Here is a 25519-nt window from a genome sequence, read left to right as displayed (position 1 = left end):
ATTCATCTGATTACTCATATATATTGTGACGTTGCGGGGTAGCTGGGTAACTAACGGAAGAACGGGAGGAGACGGAATCAGTCAACTGAGCCCAGATTTATTTCCTTGCCGAAGCACAGCTAACCCGAGGTTGAGGTGTCCCCCGGAAAACAACAAAACAGCCTCCTCACTCTCTCACTCAGGAACTGCCCTCTTGGTCCTCACCCGCCTTTTTTCCCTTTTTATAACAAACCTCCCCCGACGTAAACACTGTCGTAAAAACACGTTTCTCTTCCCTGAACACATATCTCCCCCTCCCCACTACGGTAGACACCTCCCTCAATTCAACTCACTGTAATACAAACACAACATCAGTAAATCACCCAGCGTTACAATATATATATATATATATATATATATATATATATATATATATATATATATATATATATACAGACAGTTCATATTTAGAGACAACAGAATGTGACAGCTTTGTCACAATAACAACTTTAAATTTGGATACTTTGTAATTGTTTCACTTCAAAACGGTCACACAGTGGCTCATCGAGAGTAGATGAATAGCCTAAATGTTGTCTTACTGTAAATGATTATGTTCTGTTTTCCTTGTAATGTCACCATTAAATACATTTGAACTTTGTCTATCTGATACATTATAGTAAGTCTTGCCCAATAACAATACAATACAATTACAACAGTTATTAATTATTATGATGACAACTGTGCTTAGGTGCATGATTATATCACAGCTGAGGGGAATTTGCTGACTACATTTAACAAATATAAGTAAGTATAACTAAGTAAGTAAGTATAACTATAGACACATAAGATGAAGCATTTTCTCATAGCAACATTATTCACAATGAATGAAATACATTTCACTGAATGAATGAAATACAATAATCATAACAAATGACTGAATCAGATGCTTTGTCCCTCTGCACCATCTCATCACACACAGAATAGCTCAGGATAATTCTTTGTATTTATAATGTAAACAGAAAATAAACAGAAAGGGTTAATTAATAAGAGTGGATAGTACAGATAACACTGGACACAGCAGTTAACCACTTCTCCATCATCACCCTGACAGCTGACAGAAGTGAGCAGTTTATTGACGACATCTTTCAGGGTTGTTGCGTCAGATGAAGGATTTCATAGGTTTATTCATGGTGACTATCCCATAGGTGCGGCCACACGGCTGCTACTTATCTGGAAGTATTTGATATTTGAGTAGAAAAGAGGCAGAGGCCTTATGGATATGGAAATTCATTGAAACACACGTTATATACGTCAGCGTAGATGAGAGCCAATTAGGGCAAAGTCCTGACGTCATGAAGGTGGGTCTTCTAGGATCACGCAGTACCTGTAGAGCAACTGCGCACATGCTCTGCAGCAGTCTCGCTCCTGCGATAACTTAGGGTCATGTGACATCAGATGCGGAGCAGAAACCACTCCCATCCAGGTCATCGTGGACACATTTTAACCAGCAAGCATCACGATTTAGGCACGCAGCGCTGCTTGATCTTGAATTCGCCTATTTACATGGTAATAGCGAGCTCCACCAATCAGAGACGTCACTGTTACATTCGCAGTGGTTTATGGGATGAGTAGTTGCTTTACTCTTAAGGTAATTATGTACACAGTCTTGTACCCTTGCTTTTTTGTCCGTTTTCCATCATTTTGTTTGCGCCGAATTAAATATTTTATGGTCACGATTCATCTCCTAGCTGACTGGCTTGGTTCCAGGCCTAAAACTCTTTATATAAGGATTTTATGAAACGTCAATGGAGTAAATGAATGGCAAATTCACTTCCGGAACCGGAGCCGTTAAAAAAGTGGGCGGTCACTGTTGAGCTCTATAGGTAGAGCCTAGAGGCTCAACAATACAGATATTGAATAAAAGCGAATACTTAATGCCAAAGAGATACACTTTTAGTTTAAGTTATTTTTAATTCTTATTTTCATGTATTTGTGTAGAAGTGAGCAACAGTTTAAAAACACAAATGAAGAAATACAATAAAACCTCACATTCTAGATGACCATGTGATTTTATAATTATAAAATATAATTGATTAATATTAAGTAATATTAATATTTAGTAAAATATTAGAGCTTGATGGTACAGTTATCCTGTACCTTCAAGCTCTATGATCATTGTATCCCTAATAAATCTGTTCATATGTCATGCATCAACATATTTTTGTAAGGTGACAGACAGCAGAGAGGCTGGAGGAGGTAGAGAAGGAGAGGCTGGAGCAGATGAAGGAAGAGAGGCTGGAGGAGATAGAGGAGAAGCTAGAGGAGATGTAGGAGGAGAAGCTAAAAGAGAGGCTTGAATTTCACAGGTGAGGTTAAAATTTATGATGGATATGTTAGTCATGAGATTCAGCACTGTGACAAATGTTAGTGTGATGATGATCTGAATAGCAATGCTTCACCCATGTGGCTTTAAAATCAAAGCTTTATATCAAGTCTGGTGTTCATGAGAGGCCTCATCATGTATTACTTGTGTGTATGTGTTTACAGTAGTTGCTATACAGTTGTCAAATTTATATTGTGGTTTATTCCTAAGGAAACTGATCCACCTGGAGAGAGCAGCAGGGAGAGTGGCAGTGATCAGGAGGATATTCTGGACAAGCCCAACCAACCTGACCCAAATAACACACCAGCTCCACAGCTATCAAACAGGATCCTCCATTTCCAAGCGAGTTGGTACAAGCAGTATCCATGGTTGCACTATAGCTCCTCCATCAAGTGTGTTCTGTGTTTTCACTGTGTGAAAACATACACCATAAAGAAAAGTGAACTACTTTCAACTCCAAAAAGGCAGACCCTGCCTTTTCATCAAAGGGATTCAATAATTGGAAGAATGCACTTGCCAGTTTTCAGTGGCATCAAAATAGCAAATCCCACCATCATGCCATGACAGTTAGTGCTCAAGAGAGAAGCCCAATAGATTCACAACTCTCAAGTGCATGAGCACAACAACAAGAGGATGCTAGGCACTGCCTGCAAAATATTGTGGGATCAATACAGTACCTTGCCAGGCAGGGCATAGCACTGAGAGGCCATGAGACACAAGATAGCAATCTATTTCAGCTTTTGAAATTCAAAGCCAAGCATGATGCACGTCTCCGTGCTTGGCTAGCTCGCTGTCATGACTATACCTCTCCTCAAGTGCAAAATGAGATTTAGCAATTTAATGCTAGGAAACTGTATTGTCAGGAGTATTGCACAGTCCATCCAGTTGCTACCAGTTTTGCGGTACTCGCTCATTATTGATGGCACACAAGATGTCTCAGGAAAAGAGCAAGAGTCTATTTGTTTAAGATATGTGGACCATGACCTGGTACCATATGAGGTTTTTATTGGTTTGTATGAGGTCCCTGGTACCACTGGAGTTGAGATTGCAAAAATGACGGAGGATGTCCTGTTGAGGCTCAATATTCCCATTTCTGGGTTAAGAGCCCAGACATATGATGGTGCTGCGAATATGTCAGACAAATATTCTGGAGCACAAGCAGAACTGAAGAGACAGCAGCCATTGGCACTGTTTGTGCATTGTGGGGAACACTGCCTTAACCTGATCACACAGTCTGCATGCAGAGCCAGTCCTTTGATAAATGATTCCTTGCAGTGGGTGCATGAGCTAGGGACGTTAAGCAAACAATCTGGAAAATTCAAGAACATATTTTCTGCAGCAGTAAGTTCAGAAGGACCAGTAAAGTCACTCAGACCACTTTGCCCAACCAGGTGGACAGTGAGAGGAAAAGCTATCAGAGCAGTGCTGTCTCAGTATGAACATGTTTTGTCTAGCTTGGAGGAGATGGCATCAAGTGGGTCTAACACAGGCATGAGAGCAAATGGTCTGCGAGAGAGGTTTGAGAAAGGGAAAACTGTACTTGGACTTTGTCTGGCATTAGAAGTGATAGAGGAGTTGGAGTGTCTGAGCACATCTCTGCAAAAAAGTACTGAAACTGTTGCAGGGATGAGAAGTGCCATAGATTGTGTCAGATCTACTGTACATGGCAAAAGAAGTGAGGAGGGCTTTCATGAGGTTTTTGAGAAAGCAGTGGTAATGGTTGACTCCCTTGGGATTGAGCCCATCCAGATTCCTCACCAAAGAAAGCCACCAAAACGATACACTAGTGAGGTGAGCCAGCACACTCCAAAGTCAGCTGAGGAGCATTATAGAAGAGAGTTCTATAAAATGTTAGATAGTGTACATATTCAGTTTGAGGAGAGGTTCAACCAACCAGATCTAGATTTCTTGCAGAAGCTGGAGGAAACTCTCCTGACTGTCCATCAGGAAAAAACTGGACAATGCTGACCTGACAGAAATCTGCCAGCAGTTCATTTCTGTTACAGACCGCCGTAGGCATGTGTTTGGCTCTTTCAAATAGGAACAATCAGTGGACACTAATCTGCTTGTATCTGAGTATTAGTGACTGTTACGACCCTAGAGGTCATAAATGTTTGTCTGTATCCCTTTTTACCTGAGTGAGATTATGAGTGTGTGATTGGTTGCAGTTGTGTTTGAGTGGTTGGAGGTTAGGGTTGCCAACTCCCTGAAAAATAAATAAGGGACAACCCCCCCCCCCCCCCAACTCCAAATACTTTGACTCGAATGTGAATTTAGTTTGATGCATGTTTTTGAGTGATACGAATACATAGAAAAAAATATTATTCAACAATTTATTTTTTTGTGCAAAATAAAATATATTTTTAACAGAAATCTGTCCTGCTTAACTTGACAGAATAAAATAAATATTTATTTATTTAACAGAACTGTCCTGCTTAACTGAAAACAGTATAAAATAACAGAAAACAATAGAAAGTTGTTACTTTCTTACTGATTTATAGTTCATGTATAGTATATCAACTGCCTGTGCAGTACAAATTATGCACATCACATTTATCTATGGACTGTTTGAACTGACATGTGTATGGTTGTATATATGTATGTATATAGTATAGTGTGTATTCTTTATCTATTATTCATATACGTATTACTTTTATGTATTATTTATCTATTTTATGTATTCATTTATCAATTGTATGTGTTTAGTACACTAAACATTTTTTTGGCCACAAAATTCTGACATTTATTGGACTTAAAAAACATTCGTATTTTTTCTACATACCATATCTGCCTCTGGTGTTGCCTGGTGGACAACAAACCAGTCAAGGGTCCACCTGGTTGTCCCTCACGTGTAGACCACTAGATGCATGCTGTTTCACGTCAAACAGTTCACCATGGGCTACAGAAAAAGTGCACCAGCAGACATTATCTACACTTTTTCCACCCACGTTTTCTTTTTCTCATTCGAGTCTGTATTTTTGCAGCCTTTTCTTTTTCTCTCAGGGGAGTACCGTTACTGTTCATGGTGGAAGGCGTACTGTCTGCAGTGTCCTGTGAACCTGTGTCGTTGTGAGCCATGCTGAATTGTTTTGCCAGTTGCCTCAGTCTCTTGTCTTCCGGTATCTTCTTGCAAGCGACAGTACCTCGACCAATGAGAAGAGCCGGATTCTGCATTGTTATTCTCGTGTGTGAGTGTGCTGTCGGCTCATTGGTCACAGAGCAAGAGAGGGCTGGCAGTAAGATTACCGTATATTTTCATATAAAACGCCGTCATTCATTGATTCCATTGACATTTTAAAGACCATTTTGATTCTCAAGGAAATACGGGACAAAGTGCGTCCCTTTTAAGCTCAATACAGGACGCGTAACTTTGTTTCTAAATACGGGATGATTCCGTTTTTCAAGGGACGGTTGGCAACCCTATTAGAGGTTGTCCCTGGGAGCTGATTGGTTCCTACCTGGAAGATGAGGGTTTAAAGGCCGGCTTCTCTCCAATTCCTGGGGGCTCTCTCCTCCATTGTTCCAGACTGCCAGCACGCATGTTTGTGTACAATCCATGTTTGTTCTGAATGTCCATAAGGTGAGGTAGATGTGGTTTGGTTAAGTTTGTGTAAGTGGCCTTTAGTTAAGTGTAGTGGTCATCTCTTTTGTTAAGTTGTTGCTACATGTTGTGTGTCTGTCTGAGCATCCTGACAAGAGAGCTGCTGGGCACTTTCAACGATTTGCCATGTTTGTTATTTTGCCTGTCTTATTTTTGATGGTAATCCTGGGTGGGGGTACGCTTCAGTGTTTCGCAGTTGATTAGGTTCCTGGTCTTCGGTGATTCACTGAGTTCAGCGTTTAAAGATGCCTCGAGCTCGGCAAGCCACTGAAGACTAGCTAGGTGAGTTAGCCACCTTTTGTAGGCAGGTCAAGTTGGGGTGTCTCTACAGTTTCCCTTCGTTTTATAATTTGCACAGCAACGTGGTTTTGTGTGAGATGGCTGCTTTTGTGTTGGTCACGTTGTGATGTGTGGCCCTAATTAATACTTGTGTGCAGTAACTTTTGTGACTTTTTGGTTGTGGTAACTGGACTCCACTTTTGTTGGGTCACTTGTGGTTGCAGCTTAAGTGTAAGCTGGCAACATTTTGTGTAGTGGTGACTACAAAGTGATGCCTTTTGTGTGTGGTTGTTGCAGTCCACTTTTGGTGTGGTCACATAGGTCACTGCATGAAAAGTGGGATTTTCGGCCCCGTAAACGCCCGGAAATCTCCCTAATTTTCTGCAGTTAACGACAGTTTACAGGGTGTGAACGTGGTGTTTGTCTGTGCCGAAAATTGTCGGAAACGAACCATGACGTCAGTGGAGCTCCCGGAGGTGCGAACGGCTCCAATTTGCATATGAATCGCAGCGAAACCACGCCTTGCCAGAGAATGTGTGGGCTGGCTTGAATATCCTCACTCAGTATTGGATGAAGAGAGAGAGAGAGAGAGAGAGAGAGAGAGAGAGAGAGATTAACAGGAAGGTGTTGTTTATTCAAAGAAAGAGTTTTATTAGCACAAACACACAACATGTACAAAACATAATCTGCCCACACAACAAACGGGAAGGTCACAAGAGGCCCAAAATCCTACAGCACCGAAGTGTCTGTTTTTGCAGACGTCTGTGGCGCGCTGCGCTGTACTTCGGAATCGCCTCTCATGTGACTGCAGTGTGGCACAGAGCTCGGTGAGAATAATAGAATAATAGTCACATTGACCAAAAACGGATCTAATCTAATAAATCTGAGATTAGATTAAATCTGACTCCGAGCTGAACTCCTCACAGCGTGAGCCTGCGATGCAAGATCTGGTTGTTTGTTGTCCTGCGTACTGTTTCGTAATGTCTTACAGGCAGCTGGAAAACAATTAAAGAGAGTGGTATGAATAAAGAAACGTAAGTCACAGCAAATTAAACGAGGGAGAAAACAGTAACAGTTACTTACACACAATGGCGTCATTATCGGCATCGTGTAAATCTGGACTTCCAGACGTGGCTCCGAGCTAACAGGAGGTCGCGGCCTTGTTATGAGGCGTGTTTAGTCTGTGAAAACAAAATGCTCGCAACGATAAACCTCCGTGTCCTTCTGCGGCAGTGAAGTTCCGTCCGTTGGCGACATTCTTCGTGGCGACCCGGCAAAGCTCCTCTCGTCCGCGCAGACGTCCTCTCGACAATGGCCGGACAATTCAATAATACCCAACTGCAGCCACTGCGACCCCCAAAGCCACTACAAACCACGCCCCATACAAACCACGCCCCTACAAACTACGCCTACGTGTTGCTACGGTGGCCGGGAAGGACGATTAAACTCACAGCAGCAAATGCAAGCAGTCAAAGAAGAAGAAGAAGAAGAAGGCAAATGCAGCCAAGACAAGACGGCAATGCCAGTTCAGGTGAGACGCATTTATATTATATTAAGTTCCTGGTTAGGAGGTGTAAACATTGAACACTTAATGTCATTTTAACCGTACGTTCGCCAACCGCAGTTGTCAGCAGCGCCTGTAGGCAGACAAGATGGAGATGCCGGTTCAGGTTGGGTCGTTTACATTTTGGGAAGATGTTGACGTTTAATTTAATGTTTGAGACGTCTTTTGCCAGGCAGAAAGAACATTAATGACTGTTTTTCAAAGACACCTGACTATTTGTAAAAAAAGAACACATTTCGTCAAACCGATACACTGAAAATGTGCGTAAGCAAACCCATTTTGTGTCGTCTTTTACGTTATGAAAATCAGATTAATGACTGAGCAAGGGATGATAACAGAAGTATTGAGGGAACACGGCACGTAGACGCAGAATATTGTCATTTAACTCAACATATCAATGTGTTATTTTGACACACAAAAACATTAAAAAATAGGGTCATGTTTTATATCACTTCAAATAACTACTGGCTAGAGATTTGTTAACGGTGACGTTTAAGTGCATGTCAGAAAGTGACATACAAATACATTTATTGCAAAAATGACAGATGTATTCTTGAATCCATTTAAATTGTTCACGTTTGATTTGTTTATTGTAAAAAGCATAAAGTTTGTACATTTTGTCAATAAACCTAATTTGCAATGGGGGTGCGATCATTTTAAGTGCAAATGTCAATCCTACCTGGATCCCCATAAAACAAACTGACACAATTATGGTTTGCTTTCTTCAGAGTCCACAGGACACCGACCACATGTACAGTAAGAGGCCTTACAGCTTTCCACCCAGAGAGCATGTTAATGTGAGTGAAGATTAACCCAAGAGAACAACATATCCAGTGTTTACAGCTGTGCACTAAGTCATGACTTTGTGTGTCTTGATTAAGGACTATAATGACAGCATGGACTAACATGATGTGGTCACCACAACCAGAGACGTTGGGATCCTGAGTGAAGACGCATCTTTCGACAGGCTTGTGGTAAGGGCATGCAAAGGATCAACAAACAACAAATCTTATTTGATATACTTAACCAGAATAATTACGTTTAACATCTGAATGCTGTTTGATCAAATTTTAGGAAAGGGCTCAGTAAGCTGAACACCATAGAAAAGTCACTAGTGACCTTCATGTAATGTTCATCACTCATGATAACGGTCTACTGCAACATCTTGAAGAGAGTTTGAAAATGGAATTTAAGTCACATAGTGTAACTAATTTTGGTCAAAATATGTTAAATGAATGATTTAAGTGAAACCTTTTCTGTTAGCCTAGTGTTCGTGCATTTATTTTGAGCATTCTCCTAAGAAATATATATATTTACAGGTGGTCATCGCATGAAAAGTTACATCCTCATGGGCAACATCAAAGGGCAGGGTGATCATTTTCTTTGTGGAGGATGAGCAGCTGGACAGAGTGCCGGGCTTCTTGACAAGTCTGGTTGAAGCACAGACAACCAGATGTCACAATCATGTGGCATTTGTTATGGATGTGCTTCTGCCAGAGGTAAATTATGAAACTTTTGTATTTATTATATTAACATATTTTGTATAATTGTTATTATTGTCAGTCTTTAATTTATGGTTAATATCTTGTTAACTGCAACATGACAGACAACTTAAATGTCTAAAAGAAAGATGTCCTCTTGTTCACCTCATGACACAGGCAACAGTCCACGCCCTTTCAGCTGTCCATGCATTTACCATTGACAGAGCGACAGAAGTATATATGTGGACTGCAGTATGACTTGAGGTATGCTACATACATAAGGAGAGTGCTAATACCTATAAGTATTGTTTTTTACATTGTTTATGACAGCCTTTCCGTGTGAATTTCCTTTTACTAATCGCTATTTTCTTCCATTTTGTCTCATCAGTGAAAAACGGCTGTTGGCTCATTACATGACAAACAACATGAGCAAGGAGGCTCTACAGCAACTAGAAAAATATGCTGAAAAACTCAGAAGAGCTCTGGACTCTGAGGAGTTTTTGAAGACGCTTTAGTATGTATGTAGGATGAATTAAAAAATAGTCTGTGAAATGATAATGTTTTATTTTATTGCCAATAAAAGTTGTTGCTGGCTAATTCATTTGTCTCAACTTTTGTGTTTTGAGGTACATATTTTTAAGACCTGTGTATGGTCATATTTATAAATACATAAATACATTTTATTTGTGTCAAAGGGCGAGCAATTTTTTTCTGTTAACCCATAAGAAATCATCACCTTAGAGTGATAATTATGGCATCTGATGTAGTAGGCCAAGCTCAGTGACAGTGTGGCTCGGCCGGTGGAAACAACCTATTTTAATCGAAATGACTACTACTAATTATTATTATTGTAAATATTTTATTTTATTGAGTTTAAAAAAACCTTGTGCACATACATTAGTCACTTATATAAAACATGAAAAGATGCATGCACCAGATTTAGCAGGCCTATCTAGTCTTTTATCAGATTAATCTTTTATCCCAATCTTTTATTTTTTTTATTACTTAACTTTCTATTTTTGTACATATTTATTGTTTCAAGCACATTGTTTGCATTGAAAAGCATTTAATGTTGTGAATCAACCGTTAAAGTTGTTAAAAATGATCTGGTTATTGCTTTGTTTCCTTTGTGTTTGCTTTCTAAGTGCTCAGGGCCTCCACAGCCACCGTAGTGTTGTATGGGCGTGTTTTGTAGGGGGCGTGGTTTGTAATGGGCGTGGTTTGGAGCGGCTCTGGCTTGGCGGCGGCTGCAGCTAGACCCTTCTCGGACAATTAGCTCCTGCTAGCTAGCTTAGCTCCTGCTAGCTAGCTTAGCCGAACATGCTTCGTGTCCATTAAAACACAAACACTTCGACTGCGATGAAGAGTCCAACTCTCACACTCACAGCACGTCGTCCGACAACAGGTCACGGTCTGTTAGTGATAAAACACGACACATACAGTCCACTGTCAGCGGCTCGACGCCATTAACTCTCCGCTCCTTCCTCGTCACTCACACTCCGGTCAACCCGGAAGTGTAAAAAGTCGTACAAGTGATGAACTCTCACCATAGTAGAACGTCTCTGCTCTCACACGCAATAAGAATTACTTTTCAACTGCTTTTAAAACACTCAGAACCCATGAAATTATAGAAATACTTTTTTTTTTTTTTTACGTTTTAATATCTTGGTTATCTCAAAATATTTCATGCAAATTTGAACTCAACAACTGGCGTTTTATCTTTAACTTGTTCCCAGGAGAGAGAGAGAGAAACAAAAGAATGAATAATCTTTTTTACTGTGTATGACATACACAGTAATTAATCTAGCATACTTTCATTAAATAAATCAATTCAAGCTAAAATATAAGGATCTATAATTAGGCTATACTGAGCCTCATCTATTTATACCAGAGATTTTCTTAAAATGAAGTTAACACCTTTTAGAAAAAGGTCACCTGGGGTAAAACTCCCCCTGCTACCCTGATTTGCATTTGTATAGCTCACAGCATTTTCATTTACATGTTAAAGCCTCCTCTAGAATCAGGGGGAGGGGTGTCATGGGGGGACAACTGCCAAGCAAGGCACACGTCAATTTCCGTCAGTTTTCGGTGTTGCCTGCAAATTGCCGCTTGCAGTCGCAAACCTGAAATTCCACGTCAATCTACAGTGCCGCATACTGACGAAAATCCCACTTTTCATGCAGTGGGTGTTACTGATTTAGCATATTAATTAGTGTGATGTCACTCCCCAGATCAGTGGATCTTGAGTGGTGGATGTGGCTTCCCATTTTTTTCTGGTTACTTTTGTCTCTTTTTGTTCCACTCCTTTTACAGTAACGTGTGGTTGGAGATCACAAGGTGTCCATTTTGGGTGTGGTAGTGGCAGTTAACTTTTGTTGGGTCACTTGTGGTTGCGGCTTAGGTGTAAGCTGGCAACATTTGTGTGTAGTGTTGACTACACAGTGATGCCTTTTGTGTGGTGGCTGTTGCACTCCACTGTTGTGTTGGGCACCTGTTGCTGTTTTTGGTGTGTGTTACCACAGTTGGTGGATTCGTTTTTGTGTTCTCTCCTCATGGTGGTGGCCATTTTGTTACTGAGAGTGGCACCCACGGACTTGATTTTGGTCCTGTGCAGAAGTGTTTTTATGTAGATTGGTTTTAAGGGGGAACAAACTTATGATTGCTCAACACCCGACTGCATTAACTTGAACATTTCTTTAGGGGCGAAATGTTCAGTTTTAAGGGGGGAGGTGTTACGACCCTAGAGGTCATAAATGTTTGTCTGTATCCCTTTTTACCTGAGTGAGATTATGAGTGTGTGATTGGTTGCAGTTGTGTTTGAGTGGTTGGAGGTTGTCCCTGGGAGCTGATTGGTTCCTGCCTGGAAGATGAGGGTTTAAAGGCCGGCTTCTCTCCAGTTCCTGGGGGCTCTCTCCTCCATTGTTCCAGACTGCCAGCACGCATGTTTGTGTACAATCCATGTTTGTTAATAAAACCATTTAAATATGCTATTGCTGCTGGTGTTTGGAGGATGGGGAAGGGGGGGAGTCTCATTTTCTTGTTGCACCAGGGTTTCCCCTAGGCCCTGGTCGTAACAGTGACAAACACATTTACATTTCATTTATGTTTATTTACAATGTTGTATTGCATTTATGTATTTCCCATGTTGATGGACAGTAGGCTATGTTAATTGACAGTATGATGCACAGTTGCCCTAAAGCCCTGCACTAAAGAGTAAAGATGAGAACTCTTCGAAGTTGCCTCCTTTTCTTTCATTAGTTGCTTTAACCTATGACATCTGCATGACGTGAAATTATGATTGCTAATGTAAAAAAACGTCAACTTTCAGGAGTGCTGCCTTGGAGCACTTTTGTGTCCCCACCAATCTCAAAATCAAACCTACTCCCTTGGTTTGGACAACAAAGTTTTGCCACTTTCTGCCTGGGGAAAAGCCTTTTCTCATCAATTAATCTTCCATTTGAGTCGATCAGTAACACGATATCTGCTTTCGCAGTGGGACTGTCTGATCTAATGGGACCACCAGAGTGTGTGGTGTGGCTGCTGGACTCTGGTTAAGAGAGGGGATCATCCTTCTGGGTGTTCTGGGAGGGGCGCACTGCTGTGTGTTGGTCAGTCCTCAGTGGCTCAGACTCAGTGAGGAAGTTCAACTGTTCCTTCAGACCATCCAGTGCTCTGTCCCTCTCTTTAAGTTCCTCTGTCAGAGCAACAAGTTGACTCCTGTGGCTCTCTCTCTCCATCTCCAGTTCTCCCAGAAGTTCTTTTAGAGCAGCGATCTTTCTCCTGTAACTCTCTCTCTCGTGGTTTAGCTCTTTCACCTGTTCTGATAGAGTACCAAGCTCTCTCCTCTGGCTCTCTTTCTCTTGAGATACCCCTGTACCATGACTTTACCACTTTTATAAACACTGACAGTTGTCATTATGCTGTCAAAATCGTCTGGGTCCCTGATCTTCAACTGCCAGTACTCCTTGTTGCCCCTTTTTGCCACTGAAGGGTGATGTCGATAATGGCCCTGTGCCAGGCTTCAGGTCTTTCAGTGTAGAATATTGAATAACAAATTTCTCCACTTTTAAAAAGATCAGCAAAAAGGGTTTCTGGCTGTCCCTTAAGAAGCTCCTGTTTGAATGTGCTTCTCCTGGTGTCATTCTTGATGTTTGATGTGTAGTGCAGGAGGCATTCACAACATATGTTTTCTTCCAGGTCAGAAAGTTTTATCTCCATTAACATTTTTTAATGGGTTCACTCCATTCAAACAGAGAATATTCATCTCAATTGGGAATCGATCGCTTCATTTAAAAAAAGATTGATATCATTCATAATTTCACGGATATTTTATGTTTTTCTGCCTTTTTTCCCATTCAAGCAGATGATGAGATCTTCAAAAATCCTCAATTTTCACACTTTTTCAAGTATATTCAAGGCTAATATAGTCATTCATACTTCCACATATAAACTCCATTCAAACTGTGAAATTTTCACAAAGATTAGGACTTTCTCACCTGAATTGAACTTTTTCACAGCATACATACTTTTTGCACAGTCGCAGTTCAAATACTGGTAACTTTACAGCCACTTTGAGATGGAGGAGCCAACTGACAGAGTGGGGAAAAGCTCAAAAAAATTCAAAATCTTGTCTTCAACTCGCCCACATTTCCACAATTTTTACTCCAGCAGAAAATAAAAACACCAGCTTGTAGGTAAACTTATGCTGGTGTTACGGTGGATCTCTGGAGGCAATCAGACAAAAACTTTTGGCTCGGTGGGCGTTTAACTGACAGGAGCACCGACCACCTCCCGCAGTCCCACTAAACTGAGAGTAAAAGTATCTGGAGGGAGGCAAACACATCCACATTTCTAAACTGCTCCACAAGACACATTTTTGACCACACACACACAAAAACTTCACAGCATGCTCGGAAGCTGGGGCGCCGAAAAGGGGGGGATAAGGGGAAGGATTCTAGGGGCCCATCATTGACAGGGGAGAAAGGCCCCTAATAAAATTATAATATTGACAAAAATAATTACAATAAAAAAATAATAACACGAGGTTTATTTTGGAAACATTTCTCAAGCCCCCCCCTTACGTAAAATGGTTCGGTCTTCCCATCGAATCAACTGAACTGCTGCGCGGTGCGGTGTATTCAGTCAGTAAGGAGACCGAGAAGGTAAAATGCCCCAGAAGTCGGGTAGTCAAAAAAGGAAAGACAAAAAGATTAGGCGAGAGAGAGAAGGAACGGGGCGTCACAGTGTGTCACCCAGCTTTACCAGAAACAAGGTGGGTTTGGTTCATGTGGTGGAAAGTTCTGGAACACATTAATCTGTTGTTAACTTAACCTTGTGGTTTTTAAGCTAGCTCACTTTTCTCCCCATATTAGCTCATATTTTGGAAGAAAACTTTTTAGATTTCACTGTTCACGTTTAGCAAGCTGCCCATATTTCATCAGTTGACCACCCCTCCTGTCAAAAATGATGCATGTTTGAACAGACACGTCAAGTGCAGCAGCAGCAGCCGCAGCTGTCTGTGAGCCCTGTGAGCCCGCTACCCCTGAACCAGCCCCAGGACCCCCACCTACCCCTGAACCAGCCCCAGTAGGCCTACCCACAACTGAGGAAGGAGGTGAGCAGCTCTGTGTTGAATGAATCTATTATTATGGAAAAAAGGATAAATTGAAATTAATGAATAAATATCATTCTGAAATAAAAACACATAGTCTGTATTTATTTCAGAATGATTTAAATGGTTTAACAAGCATATAGCCTATAATTTTATTTCGTTTTGTTGAAATTTAGCTATCACTGAAACTGAACTATAAACTCACTGAAATACTATGTTTGGTCAGTAGTTTGGGACTCTCACACCTTGCTTTGCAGTAGGAAAAGAGGAGAAATTTTCTGGTACTTGCAGACTAAGTGACTGCTCTCAATCCAATCAGAGAAACGTTAACAATATTAAATCGCAACGACCATAGAGCCTCATTTATGTATTTTTTTCCACCCCAACTCTAATTCCACCACGTACAGTTTTGGAGATAAATTATTATTATTATTATTTTTAATAGATTTTTTTTAACAAAATATAAACATATATTACAAACTTAATAAAAACAACAACAAAAACATAATGTATGACAGCATACAGTTTTTACATTGAGTGCAGTGGCTGGTCTAAGTGTGTGTGTGGGGGGTGATGTGCATGTTTGAAAGAGAAATTGTGTGGTATTGCTATAATAGTAATTTTGGAGATAAATTAGATCTAAATGCAGGGCTACAAGAGGGAGACAGTGAGCAGTGGGGTACTGGTTGTGAAAATCACATTTTCTTTAGTTATTTTTGGTCAGATCACTGACAGTAAAACAGAATGGTGGGAGGAAACCTGAATCTGGTGATGGTGATGCTATTTCAGATGGTATTACAGGAAATTCTATATAATTCATGTATGTCATGCATTAGTATTTTTCAGGTAATTTAATTTTATATTTTAACCATTAAAGTTGCAGACTTGCAGACAATGAATCTCCATGAAATTCCATTGTATTCTGAGTGTTCAGTGCTTCCGTTACCAAGTAACTGTCATGTTGTTCTTTTAACCCCCCCCCCCCCCCACACACACACACACAAGGGTGTCTGGCTACTTCGTGATTTGGGCTGCTTTTAAGTGGATTGGGCGGGTTCTAAGATCTGATTGGGCTGGAAACTGTCAATCCGATCTGGCAACACTGAACAGGAGAGGGAGGGGGAGAGGAGGCAGCTGCAGCGAGAGCAAACTTAGAGCGGCCGGAGAAAGTGACTCCTATGGAGGACCAAACCTGACATAAGTATTAATAAATAAATAAATAAATAAATAAATGCATAAATAAATACATAAATAAATAAATAAATGCTTAAATAGATGTATAAATAAATAAATGAATAAATAAATAAATGCTAAAATAAATGTATAAATAAATAAAAGTATAAATAAAAGAATACATGCTTTTTATTTATTTATACATTTCTGTTCACCTACATTTATTTATTTCTGTATTTCTGTTCACCTACATTTATTTATTTCTTTATTTCTGTATTTCTGTTCACCTACATATATTTATTTCTGTATTTCTGTGTCCATATGTAAATGAGGAGGTAGGAGGTCCTAACCTCAGTCAAGAGCATGATTGGTCAAATCAGAGAGCCAGACAAAAGCAAACGATTCCTGATCTCAAGCCTCCCTCTCTGTAACGTTGTAAACAGCTCCAGTTAGTTAATGGCCTCGACCAGTGTGACAGGTTAACTGGCGTTCATTTTAACTTGCGAAGGTCTGCGCTACAGCGAGCAGCTAACAGCTAACATAAGAGCTAAAAGGGGTCTCCACTCCGCTCTCGAGCCGCTCGGCGTGAACAAATGCCTCAGCCTGTTCCACCCATGAGTTATTTGAGAGTAAAGACATTCACGACAAAGATATGAGACCGTCAACATCCACTTTTGGACGATTTGTGCTCTGTAGCGCTCGTCTAGAATACACATATACATGACTTGGAGCGATGAGCAGAATGTTTTTCCTGGTTAGCGGACATGGCTGAGGACCCCTCTCTCTCCAGACGGGATTCTCAAACCACACCACCAGCACACCTGGGACCCTCGCAAGTTAAAATGAACGCCAGTCAAATTCATAACTAAACCAGAGCTACATGAACAAATGTCAACAACTGCAGCTAACAGTTAGCTGAGCGGGCTTGCTGGTAGCCAGCAACATTCCTGTACAGTGTACAGGAATCAGCGCTGCTAGTAAGGCAGAAGTAGTAGACCCTCATCGAGCACACTCCTGTAGCCAATCATGCTCTTGACTGAGGTTAGGACCTCCTACCTCCTCATTTACATATGGACACAGAAATACAGAAATAAATATATGTAGGTGAACAGAAATACAGAAATACAGACACAAAAAAATATAGGTGAACGGAAATACAGAAATAAATAAATGTAGGTGAACAGAAATGTATAAATAAATAAAAAGCAGTTATTCTTTTATTTATACTTTTATTTATTTATTTATACATTTATTTCAGCATTTATTTATTTATTCATTTATTTATGCATGTATTTATTTATGCATTTATTTATTTATACATTTATTTCAGCATTTATTTATTTATTTATGTATTTATTTATGCATTTATGCATTTATTTCTGTATTTATTTATGCATTTATGCATTTATGCATTTATTTATTTATTTATTCATACTTATGTCAGGTTTGGTCCTCCATAGACTCCAGCCGCAATAAGGCGTTTGTGCAAAACTGCAGAAAAAGTGTGGATGTTGAACCCTCTCACCGGGAAAAGTGTGGGTGTTTAAACACACACATCCCCCACGGGTGTGATGCCCCTGGTTGAAAGGAAATCAGCGGTGACAGGCTAGTTGTTTTGGTAGCGGCTAAATTAGCATGTCGCGATACTTTGTACAGGGGATCACGTCTGCGCCGAGGGGATGCGCAGAGGATTAAATAGCGCTTGTCCGGTCTGCTAACAACAAGGTCTCTTTTGCCAGTTACTGTGATTAAACACGAGTTGTTCAATGTTCACAATGTATCGTTTTTCATGGGAAAAATGAGGTGCGTCCCCGGGACGCATGGATAGTGAGTTTAGTGCGTCCTTTCAGATTTTGGTCTCGGTCTAAAATTATGAGTCCCCCTCCTTCCAATGAAGGACGAGACCGAGTCAAGACCGAGTATTTTTGCTTTGGAGACCGAGACGAGACCGAGTAAGCAAAAAATGGTCTCGAGACCGGTCTCGAGTCCAAGACCGGACTCGAGTACTACAACACTAGTGTCAACCATATCATTATTTGAGTGATAGCAATTACTGTTTTGCAGAGAGAAGCATGATAGTGTGAGGTGAGCCTCAGCTGAAATCAACTCTCACAGTCCGTCACCAGATCCAACAAGGTTACCATCACCGTGGCAACCGAGATCAACTGGGCCAACACAGAGAGACAGATTTATCAATGAGTCAGTGTAATACACACACACACACACACACAAACGCAGTCAATATGCATGTGTAAGCATGCACACATGACCACACATGTACACACACACACATATATACAGCATGCACTCACATGAACACAAACACACACAGTACAATACCCAACAGAGTAGGGCTGAAACGATTCATCGAGTTACTCGATTAACTCGATTATAAAAATTCCTCGAGGCATTAAGTCTGCCTCGAAGCCTCATTAAATTCCTATGACGCGCACTATACGCGCAGGGATCTGATTGTTCCACACGGACCGTTGTTCAGGAAGCACACCAGCGCGTCATACATGTTGAATTTAGCTGGCTGGCACAATTTAGCTCTGTATTTGTAGTGATGAATGCGGTTTGACTAGATATGATGTTTAGCTTTGATGTTTTTAACCTCTTCAACCCGAGCTGCGCATGTTGCACTATACACCTTATAAGAGCATGCTAACCATGTAGCAACATATTAATGCAGCACACCAACTTAACGGGAAGAAGCTCGGCTAAACGCTCATGATAATCATTTTCACCTAATCGGAACTCAATTCAGACACCAAGCAACTAAAGGAGCACGTAGAAAAAACACGCTATTGGCGCATGTCAGAAAAATCGGCGTTAGCGATTACGCTACTTTATGCTACCGCTACATACAGCATGTCATATGAAAGCTGGGACTCTACAAATTTCAACGGTATACGTCTCATCACTCTGCGCCCAAAACTCCCTGAAATAGCCGCCGAAGAACAGCAAAAATAGACATCACTTTATACAGACATGATCATGAATTACGTGCTACATTGGCTGTTTTGTGATTATAAACTCTGTTTGAGTGCATTACACCGCCTCCACCGGCTAATCCAATGTGACTGTGTCACTTTGAAATGATTCCTGACAGTTCATGATAAGTTTCGGTTCCAGGGGGACCCTAGTCTTCCCACACAGTGTAATTGCCTCCTTGTGATTGGTGGATTAGTGTGGTTATCATGGATTCGGGGACTGAAGACTGAAAAAGTCTTATTTATAATTCATTTATTTCATTTGTTTATAATTGTTTTATTTACATTTATTTTTTATAAATTGTACACATTGTGTGACTGGTTGGCTTGATATTTTATATTCATTCCTTGTTCTCAGGTGGGTAATTTGCAGAAGGTGCAATCCTTTTTTTGTAATGTTGTATTAAGAAAACAAAACCAAGGCCAAATGGCCTTTACTATTTAAGTTTGTATTCACAGTTTTACATGGTATACATGTTTTACAGTAAGTTGATTTAACTGTATTGTTGTTTAATTATTGGCACTGGTACTTAATAAATGGGCTTAGTTTTGGAGCCAAATGTTGGAGTTGGAATGAATACCTCTGTTTTTTTGAGAAATGCTTGATCATTTTACAGCCACATCATTTTCGTTATGCATTATTTGTTTTGGTTGTTTAAAAGCGCGGTAAAAAAATTATCCGATTAATCGATCGATAAAGTGCTAGATTAATCGATTACAAAAAGAATCGATAGCTGCAGCCCTACAACAGAGCATGTGAGGGGAGCTGAGCGGCGAGAATTTCCGTTACCCACTTACGTTGGTGTTCGCTCCTTTGCTCCATCGCTCCATCGCTCAAAGTTATACCAGACAGCTCCGCTCAAAGACCGCTCTCAGCTTACCTAAAATTTCATTTAGCTCCGGTGAAATCGCTCCACGCTCACTCAAATTTAAAAGAGGGAGCAGTACCTGACGTTGCACCTATATGACCTGTCTGCTTGCTTCGAAATATTTTACAAACTCCATCTCTCAACGAATCACCTCTGATGTAGGCTAACCCTTGAAGGCACACGTGAGTCTGTGTGGACTTGTTCAGGCCCTAGATTAGTGTAGAGCGGTATCGGAACGGAACTGGAGCTAAACGGAACCACTGCTTTGGCCTTTGGATTAAAACCCGCCCTGCGCTCCGACTATATTTCGCACGCTCCACTCTGCTCACATGCCCTGATTCCCAACATTTTTATTATATTTAACTATTATTTTTTCATTAATTCAAGACAGGAACTCTGTTTAAATTAATTTAAATATTCCCAATCATCGATACATTGAAATTTATTGAATTCCTCAGTCCGATTCAGAGTCTTTGACCTATTCTCACTGTAACATCTCTTCAAACTCCATATATTTTTAATGCTTCATTTTCACCCAACTATTACAAAGCTTCATTCTCTTCAGATGAGACTTCAAATAAATAGTTTTTCCTCTTTTCCAATTCAACTTTTCTGTTGTCCTTAAACTTGTCTTTAAGTTCAAAATTTAATTTCTTCTTCTCAATTTAAATCGACAAAAATACATGCATATCCAGGAGCTCATGAAGTACATGTCCTCCTGCTTACTCTGTGAGAGACAGAGCGGAGCCGCAGCAGACAGAGAAGCGACTTGAGGCTTAAAGGAGTCATCACCCGGAAATCGCAATTTCTCTTGTTAAATCATGCATATTGGTGTTGGACCTCTGTTGAAACTTGCCTGAAAAGCTGGTGTTTGAAAGTGGCTTATTTTTTTCGCTTTGGCTCTTTTTCCGAACAGGAATAGCGCACAATAGTGCGCGTTCCTAAAGCACGAGATTTTGACTCTGCTCCAGTGGTGACGTTACCACAGGAGGCTACTTGCATATTAAGCATCGGCTCACAGCCGTCCTCAGCCAGAGTGAGCTGAATCTGCTTATTTCTCTGTCATTTTCACGCCATACATCGTGACCGCCAGCATTGAAACTCAGGTCTTACATGTAAAACACGAGTGTGAAAAGTAAGAAGGAAAAAACAAAGAATTTACCATTCAAAGACGTCCTGCTGTAAACGTGTCTCTTCCACCGTCTCTGCCTCTTCACTCTCCCATTCGGTTTCTGACTCCGGCTCGTACATAAATGCCTGAATTCCGTAAGGTTCGTCATTTAGTGTGTGCGCCATGACAGTGGGCTGTTTATGTTTTGGAGTCCGTGTGTGCATGCAGGCTCGCCCCCCATTCCGGCTCTGTACTTCCTGCGGCCAATCAACGCGCGCCTCATTACATATTAATACAATGCACATCCGGACCGGTCAAAACCTTGCGCATAATCTTGCGTGAGAAAGTTGCAGTATGAAAAAGGGTCAGAACAAGCTCTATGTTTGAATTTTTTTTAATTTTTTTTTTTCTAATAAGTTTTAAGAGTTGATCCAAAGCGATCCAAGACGGACTGGATATGTAAAAAACCAGGTGATGACTCCTTTAACACACTCACAACACCATATTTACTTTTAAAGCTGCAACTCATGATCATTACAGAGTAATCTGACGATAATATTCATTCTTGCTCATTTTGTCAAGAGATCTGTTTAAAATATTTCAAAGTACTGTAGCAGGATAAGCATTTTGTCTTGTTTTCCCCCTTGCCCTTTTTGTTTACATTTGGTTGCTATGGTTTCCGCTCATTTCCGCTACGCATTGGGGTGGGCCGGTACAAAAGTGGTAGTCCGCCCGCCCGCCCGTTCGTCCTCTGCGCTCCCATTGTCACCTGCGTCATTTCCAGTTCGGAAGTTGTGTGCCCGACAGGTATGGCCGCACGCTGCTTCACCTCGCTGCTCGTTTTATTTCTATCATTATGTTTTAGGCATTTGTGTTGTGTTGTAGGGCGATCGTGTGCTGCTTTGTGCTTCCTGTCCGTGTGTGCGCCGCTGTGATTGTTTGGCGGTGGTAAGTGTCATCTCTCTCTCTCCGTTGTGGTTGATGCTACTAGGTGGCTAATGCTAGTGTGGTCACAGGTAAACGTGGCGGCTGCCTGGAGTCCTTTCTCCCTCCCTCCTCTCGTGAGTGTGTGAGTGTCTGTGCTACTAAAAAGGTATGTAGGCTATACATTAATGCATAACCTCATCATTTTAACTTACTTAGCCAATGCTAATGATGGTTTTCCTTAAGTAGGTGTTACTGTAGCCACCTCCTTGGGCCGCTGCTGCTTTGTGCGTTGTGTTTACTACGTTCATATCGTTCATATTTGCTGCTGCTGCATGCCATACGGCGTTGTCCTGCGGTCATCGGAAGTGTCGCCGCCACGTCGGCTTGTACAGGACAATTGGTCGGCCGCACGCTGCAGGCTGGCATGACTATCTGTTTTACCGGGGACTGGTGCCCCTTATGTTGAATGAATGTATCAATGTGTGGGTCCTGTTTCATTATTTTTGAGTGTGTGTTTGAGTTTATTCTGGATTCTGTTTATGTAAATCTATTTTGTAAATCTATTTTGTAAATCTCGTTAATTGAGATATTGTAAATTAGGTAACTGAGTTTTGTTTTCTTTATTACTTTATTTGGTTACATCGGGCAGTTATTTGATACATTGTTTGTTTAGGCCTGTGATCTGTCCGTTGTGGTTTTATTAGGTGTTCTGTCTTTTTGGTGCGTGTGTGCAACCCCACTAATTTGTTATTTCCTCCCTTTTCAGTTGCTGTAGGCCGGTGGTGGCGGTGCTGGTGACCTGGTGGTGGCATCCTCCCTCGTCTTGTCTTGCTGTGTCCCTGGGAGTGGGTTTTTCTTCACTGAGAGTGTGTCTGCCACGTGTGCCTGGTGACTTAAGTTTGTTTCTTTATTTTGGTGGATCCCTCCCCTGCACTAGCCTTCGTCCATCCACTTCGGCCTCAGCCCTGATTAGGTTTGTCTTACTTTTGTGTGAATGAGTTTTATTGATTTTTAAGAACATATTAAAATAAAGTGTATTTTAAAACTTTGAACCACGTCTCTCGCCCCTCAAGTAACTACGAACCTGTGTGCCTTGTGTCAGAAAATAATTCTCTGGGTGAAATTCCCAGGGTGGCGTATTAGTAGTTCTTTTCTTTTTCACCTCCTCCTTGCCACAGTACAAAGAGAATCAATATATTATACTTCAAAACAGCAGTGAAAAATGTTCACACTTAAAAATCAAAGTTATCAAGCGTTTGTCACTTTTCAAATAGCTGTCTATCTATAGCTATCAGTGTGGGTTAACTAATAAAAGTATGTGACATGTCAACTTTTTCTTTCCATCTGATTTGATTTTTCGTCAGAGCACTGAAGACACCTGTCAGGTGGATGTTACTTAATTCTCTTCTCTTACAGGAGATGAAAGCTTTGACCTACATCAGGCCCTGTTTAGGTAACAGTAAAGCTTTTATAGGACAAGCCTCATGGTGTTCAAGTAAGACAAAGTACCTTAATGTTATGCTCCTGCTTTAATTTTATACAAAAGAATGTCTTTGTTATTGCTGGTTGAGGGAATAAAAGGCCAGAATCCACCACATGCTACAGTTCAAAGTACACCTTTCAAGCATCATTTAAATTGATACCATGCAAAAACAGTAAAAATGTTTTCCAATATACATAAACGAGCCCCAGTACAATTCAGGGACAGAGACACATCTGTGAAAGGTTGTCTTGTGTTGTACTACACCCCTAATATGTTTAAATGCAGTGAAAAAATAAAATAATGAAATTTTCAAACACAAGAATCATGGGCATGTCAGATAACACGATAAAGATTTCTCTGTTTTATTCAACTCATTAGGAATTTGCATGTTTTTTATTATTGGGGTTACATAGTTCTGTCGTAATTAATTACTTAAATAATTTGGTATTTAAAGGTACATTGAAATTAACAGTGGGAGGTGGTCTGAAGGGGGAAAAGAGAAGCATGAATTATTAAACTGAAAGCACAAACTGTTTTTTCTACATGACTGCGTCTGTGTCTCTTAATTATGCCCAACAGACTTGTTATGAAGCATCCATTTCGCTTTGAGCAGTGAGCATACGTTCAAAATGTTTTTATTTTCTGACAGAAGTCTGTGGGTCAGGGTCACTACTTCTGATACAAAATCAACACACTGACAGGATCTGTTGAGGAAACTGCATGTTCAATATCGATGAACACCAAGGGTGGAACTTCATCATGTTCACTGGGAAAGGTTGCATCAAAACAGTGGTTCACATCCTGAAATTGTTTTTTTCTGTCATTTATTTAGTTCAGTATTCAGTATTTAGCTACCAAAGTAAATACATTTACAGACATACATTTCACCATCAATTTGACTAAAGTCTCCTTTATAAAATTGTTAAACACATTAATTGCCTATCTTCACATTATCTTGGCCTCACAGGAGCCTGGCTGTAGTATCTGAAGGCTGACAATGACTTTAACTGATTTTCTGAACCACGGGTAGAAAAAGGCATAGATCAGAGGATTAAAACTGGAGTTACAATAGAACAGCCAAATTTGAACTGATGAACCATGACTTGTGATGTCCTGTCCTGCTATAGAACTGTAGGTTGGAAGGAGACAAAATACAAACACGAGAAGGATAACACCAACAGTTCTAGCAGCCCTCATCTCAGATCTCTTAACAGTTATAGTGTTTGATTTGAGAGCTGAAATTTGAGACCGCATAACACGTGCCTGTGACACAGCCACCACAAACACTCTCATATAGAGAACTATGATGACAGTAAAAGGGCAGAAAAAGGTGACCAGCAAGTCTACTGGCCCTAAAATGTAGTTTATGTCAAGTAAACACTCTTGATAGCAGGAATTCAACAAATCTATCTGTGACAAGTGATCTTTCAGTAACATGAAGTTGTAGGTAACCGAACAGAACCAACACAGAGACATACAGATTTGAACTCTTCTTGGTGTTATCATGGAAGAATAGCGCAGAGGGTGAGAAATAGCCACATAACGGTCCACTGACATGAGCACCATGCTTCCAACAGAGGCAGAGGTGAGGATGAAGCTACACAGGTACAAGAAAACAAGTGATTTTTTATCAAGAAACAAAACAGATTCCATCATGATAATTGCAGGTGGCATCACTACAAGGCCCACCAACAAGTCAGACACAGCTAGAGAGAGGAGGATGAGATTGGTGGGGGTCTGGAGCTGCCTGGTGGAAAAGATAATGATTAGTGTGATTAGAATGTGGACAGTGACATTTGCTTTACAGCGGCTTGAAAACCAATTACTGCACAGGCTACATGCCAAATAAAGCATCATGTCATTTAGATCCAAAAACTCCTGATATCTTTGACAAATCTAACTTTTTCAAAAACACAGTCAATAGAGGTGCATAGAAGGTGGAATAAGAAATGAAGTTGGTGTTTGTAGCATAGAATAACACAGCACAGTATATAATAACATAATCCATCATATTTCAAGAAAAGTGTCAGTGCCTGAAGTGGGAGATAGAGATGATGACCAACAA

At 40.6% G+C, this 25519-nt stretch overlaps 1 long non-coding RNA gene across 2 annotated transcripts; it reads left to right on the top strand.

Annotated features, from left to right (window-relative positions):
* Positions 1-7576: 7576 nt before the first annotated feature.
* On the top strand, positions 7577-9888 carry LOC115591022 (uncharacterized). Of its 2 annotated transcripts, none has more exons than XR_003985881.1 (4): positions 7577-7773; positions 8535-8603; positions 8688-8780; positions 9676-9888. It is a non-coding gene; the product is annotated as an uncharacterized LOC115591022 (long non-coding RNA). The 2 variants fall into 2 exon arrangements; XR_003985882.1 differs by lacking the exon at positions 9676-9888 and adding an exon at positions 8881-8902.
* The last annotated feature ends 15631 nt before the right edge of the window (positions 9889-25519 follow it).

This window comes from Sparus aurata, chromosome 11 (assembly GCF_900880675.1).
Source record: "Sparus aurata chromosome 11, fSpaAur1.1, whole genome shotgun sequence".
Lineage (NCBI taxonomy): Eukaryota > Metazoa > Chordata > Actinopteri > Spariformes > Sparidae > Sparus > Sparus aurata.
Note: the sequence above shows the minus strand (reverse complement) of the source record. Positions and strands in the feature narration are given on the sequence as shown.